A 5280-nucleotide genomic window follows, 5' to 3' on the forward strand; every position below is an offset into this window, starting at 1 on the left:
GTCAATGGCTTTGCACTCTCCTTTTGGATTCTCTTCTGTATTGCTTGGAAGAATACTGGGAGGAGTTTCAATGACTTTCTTACTCAACTGGCCCACTTGTGCCTCCAGATTTCTAATGGAGGATCTTGTTTCACTCATGAAACTGAAAGTGGCCTTTGACAGATCAGAGACTACATTGGCTAAATTAGAAGTGTTTTGTTCAGATCTCTCTATCTGTTGCTGAGAAGATGATGGATATGGCTTGCTATTGCCCAGCCTATTACGTCCACCATTGTTAAAGCCTTGTTGAGGCTTTTGTTGATCCTTCCATGAGAAATTTGGATGATTTCTCCATGATGGGTTATAAGTGTTTCCATAAGGTTCACCCATGTAATTAACCTCTGCCATGGCAGGGTTCTCAGGATCATAAGCTTCTTCAGAAGCTACCTCTCTAGTACTGTTGGATGCATGTTGCCATCCATTCAGATTTTGAGAGATCATGTTGACCTGTTGAGTCAACACTTTGTTCTGAGCCAATATGGCATTCAGAGTATCAATTTCAAGAACTCCTTTCTTCTGAGGTATCCCATTGTTCACGGAATTCCTCTCAGAAGTGTACATGAACTGGTTATTTGCAACCATGTCGATGAGTTCTTGAGCCTCTTCCGGCGTTTTCTTCAGGTGAATAGATCCACCTGCAGAATGGTCCAATGACATTTTCGAAAATTCAGAGAGACCATAATAGAATATGTCTAATATGGTCCATTCTGAAAACATGTCAGATGGACATCTTTTGGTCAGCTGCTTGTATCTTTCCCAAGCTTCATAGAGGGATTCACCATCTTTTTGTTTGAAAGTTTGAACATCCACTCTCAGCTTGCTCAGCTTTTGAGGAGGAAAAAATTTGTCCAAGAAGGCAGTGACCAGCTTATCCCATGAGTCCAGGCTATCCTTGGGTTGTGAATCCAACCATATTCTAACTCTGTCTCTTACAGCAAAAGGGAAAAGCATGAGTCTGTAGACTTCAGGATCAACTCCATTCGTCTTTACAGTCTCACAGATCTGCAAGAACTCAGTTAAAAACTGATAAGGATCCTCAGATGGAAGTCCATAAAACTTGCAGTTTTGTTGCATTAAAGCAACTAGTTGAGGCTTAAGCTCAAAATTATTGGCTCCAATGGCAGGAATGGAGATGCTTCTTCCATCAAACTTGGACGTTGGCTTTGTGAAGTCACCAAGCATTCTCCTTGCATTATTATTATTTTCGGCTGCCATCTTCTCTTGTTCGAAAATTTCTGAAAGGTTGTTTCTGGATTGTTGCAATTTAGCTTCTCTTAATTTTCTCTTCAAAGTCCTTTCAGGTTCTGGATCAATTTCAACAAGAGTGCCTTTATCCCTGTTCCTGCTCATATGAAAGAGAAGAAAACAAGAAAAGAAAGAGGAATCTCTATGTCACAGTATAGAGATTCCTTTATGTTAGTTGAAGAAGAAGGGGGTAGAAGAATGAAGAAGGATGGATTCGGATTTATGGATGAAGAGAGGTGGAGAGAAGTGTTAGTAAACAGATAATTAAATAGAAGAAGAAAAGAGAAAGAGAATTTCGAAAATAATTTTAAAAAGGGGTTAGTGATTTTCGAAAATTAGAGATAAATGTAATTGAAATTAAAATTTGAAACAATTAATTAATTAAAAAGAAGGATTTTTGAAAAGGAGAGAGGTATTTTTGAAAATTAGAGAGAGAAAAGTAGTTAGGTGGTTTTGAAAAAGATAAGAAACAAACAAAAAGTTAGTTAGTTGATTGAAAAAGATTTGAAATCAAAAATTGAGAAGATAAGAAGTTTAGATAAGATATTTTGAAATCAAATTTTGAAAAAGATAAAATTTTGAGAAAGATATGATAAAAGATAAGATAAAAAAAATTTTAAGAAAAAGATATTTTGAAAAAGATTTAATTTTTAAAATAACTTAACTAACAAGAAACTACAAGATAAGATTCTAGAATTTAAAGATTGAACCTTTCTTAACAAGAAAGTGACAAACTTCAAATTTTTGAACCAATCACATTAATTGTTAGCTAATTTTCGGAAATTAGATATAAAGATAAGAAAAAGATTTTTGAAAAATAATAATTTTTTTTAAATTTTTGAAAATAATAAAAAAATGAAAAAGATATGATTTTTGAAAAAGATTTTGAAAAGATAACATTTTTAAATTTGAAATTTTGACTTGACTTGTAAGAAACAACTAATTTTAAAAATTTTTGACCAAGTCAACCCAAAATTTTGAAAATTTGGAGGGAAATAAGGAAAATATAATTTTTTTTGACTTTTTAATTATGAGAGAGAAAAACAACAAAAATACTTAATGCATGAAATTTTTAGATCAAAACAATGAATGCATGCAAGAATGCTATGAATGTCAAGATGAACACCAAGAACACTTTGAAGATCATGATGAACATCAAGAACATAATTTTGAAAAATTTTTGATGCAAAGAAAACATGCAAGACACCAAACTTAGAAATCTTTAATGCATGGACTCTAACAAACAAAAAATGAATATGAAAAACAATAAACAACACAAAACAAGAAATCATCAAGATCAAACAAGAGGACTTATCAAGAACAACTTGAAGATCATGAAGAACACTATGAATGCATGGGATTTTCGAAAAAAATGCAAGAAAAATTTTTAAAGCATGCAATTGACACCAAACTTAAAAATTGACTCAAGACTCAAACAAGAAACACAAAATAATTTTTTTATTTTTATGATTTTATGAATTTTTTTGAATTTTTATTAATTTTTTTCGAAAATAAAGTTTAGAAAAATGAAAAATAAAAGAAAAATTTTGAAAAAGATTTTTGAAAAGAAAATTACCTAATCTGAGCAACAAGATGAATCGTCAGTTGTCCATACTCGAACAATCCTCGGCAACGGCACCAAAAACTTGGTGGACGAAATTGTGATCCATATTCTTTGTATTTGTATGAAATCATTATTATGGCACCGGTTGAATTCACAACTCCGTTCAACTAGCCAGCAAGTGTACTGGGTCGTCCAAGTAATAAACCTTACGTGAGTAAGGGTCGATCCCACAGAGATTGTTGGTATGAAGCAAGCTATGGTCACCTTATAAATCTCAGTTATGCAGATTAAATTTGCTTATGGTTTCGAAAATTAATAATAAAATAGAAATAATAAAAGGGATAGAATACTTATGCAGATTCATTGGTAGGAATTTCAGATAAGCGAATGGAGATACTGTATGGCTCAAAAACGCCTACTTCCCTACTGCTTCAACTCAATCCTTCTTACTCCTTTCCATAGCAAGCTGTGTATAGGGGTTCACCGTTCGACGATGGCTACTTTGTATCCTCTCTGGAAAATGGTCCTCTGCGCTGTCACTCGCATGGCTAATCGTCTGGAGGCATCACACTGGCCGAAGGCTACATCCCATCCTCGCAGTGAAAACTACGCTCACGCGCTCTGTCACAGCACAGCTAATCACTGGTTGGTTCCCGCTCCTGCTGGAATAGAATCCCTTGATTCTTTTGCGTCTGTCACTAACGCCCAGCACTTGCGAGTCTGAAGCACGTCACAGTCATTCATTACCGGAATCCTACTCGGAATACCACGGACAAGGTTAGACTTTCCGGATTCCCAGGATCCTACTCGGAATACCACAGACAATGTGAGACTTTCTGGATCCTCATGAATGCCGCCATCTATCTAGCTTATACCACGAAGATTCTGTTGGGGAATCTAAGAGATACACATTCAAGCTCGGTTGCGTGTAGAACGTAGGTGGTTGTCAATCATGCGCGTTCATAGGTGAGAATAATGATGAGCGTCACATAATCATCACATTCATCATGTTCTTGGGTACGAATGAATATCTTGGAATAAGAACAAGAGAGAATTGAATAAAAGAAAATAGAATTGCATTAATACTTGAGGTACAGTAGAGCTCCACACCCTTAATCTATGGTGTGCAAAAACTCCACCGTTGAAAATACATAAGTAAAAGGTTCAGGCATGGCCGAATGGCCAGCCCCCTGAATGTGATCACAAGATTCAAAATACAATCCAGGATCTAGGATGATAATATGATAGTAAAAAGTTCTATTTATAATAAACTAGCTCCTAGGGTTTACATGAGTAAGTAATTGATGCATAAATCCACTTCCGGGGCCCACTTGGTGTATGCTTGGGCTGAGCTTGATCAATCCACGAGCTGAGGCTTCTCTTGGAGTTGAACTCCGAGTTATGACGTGTTTCTGGCATTTAACTCCAGACAGCAGCATGAACTTGGCGTTCAACGCCAAGTTGCTGGAAAGCTCTGGATGTCTACTTTCCAACGCCGTTGAGAGCGCGCCATTTGGATTTTTGTAGCTCCAGAAAATCTATTTCGAGTGCAGGGAGGTCAGATTCCAACAACATCAGCAGTCCTTTTGTCAGCCTTTTTCAGGGTTTTGCTCAAGTCCCTCAATTTCAGCCAGAAATTACCTGAAATCACAGAAAAAACACACAAACTCATAGTAAAGTCCAGAAATGTGAATTTAACATAAAAACTAATGAAAACATCCCTAAAAGTAGCTTGAACTTACTAAAAACTACCTAAAAACAATGCCAAAAAGCGTATAAATTATCCACTCATCACCCAACAACCTTTCTTTCGAATCAAGCTAGCTCGGATAAGCCAATCGCACCTTGCACCATACCCCTTGCATTTTGCATAGAATGTCTGCGACTCAGACTCATACACAGTGTAATAAACTCTTCTAGAGATAGTGTAGCTTTTGATTGCAAATATCACCGACTCTCTAGAACTAAATTCTATTCCGACACTAAACTCACCATCTTCCGCCGCAACATTGCCTTCACCTACGACATGCGAACCACCATTAGTCAGTCAAGGAAAATAAAAGAAATGGTAATGGTAACTTTAATTAATAAACAGAACATACCCATATTCGCATACTTAGAAAAATCCGAGGTATGCATGGCTGCGAGATCCAGAGTTCGCATAAAAGACAAAACACCAAAGGGGTGCTGGTTTAAAAGTGCGTCTGCCTCATTTTGCACTGCTGAATTATCTGCCTCGTCTCCGTCCTCATTTTTGACATCGACATCGTAGTTGGCTTTGAACTCCTCTCTATTGTTGTTGTTATCTTTTTCCCAATCTATATCCCCAAACTCATCAACATTCACCTCTTCGCCAACTGCGTCTAGCCCCGAGTGTTTTTCAAACTCAACGTACAACTCTATTATTGGCACGTGAAATCAGGTATGTTGAT

The 5280-nt window shown here is 36.5% G+C and overlaps 1 non-coding gene across 1 annotated transcript; it reads left to right on the forward strand.

Moving 5' to 3' along the window:
• The first annotated feature begins 754 nt into the window (after positions 1–754).
• Positions 755–858, forward strand: LOC130977985 (small nucleolar RNA R71). The gene has a single exon (XR_009085650.1). It is a non-coding gene; the product is annotated as a small nucleolar RNA R71 (small nucleolar RNA).
• Positions 859–5280: the final 4422 nt, after the last annotated feature.

This window comes from Arachis stenosperma, chromosome 4 (assembly GCF_014773155.1).
Source record: "Arachis stenosperma cultivar V10309 chromosome 4, arast.V10309.gnm1.PFL2, whole genome shotgun sequence".
Lineage (NCBI taxonomy): Eukaryota > Viridiplantae > Streptophyta > Magnoliopsida > Fabales > Fabaceae > Arachis > Arachis stenosperma.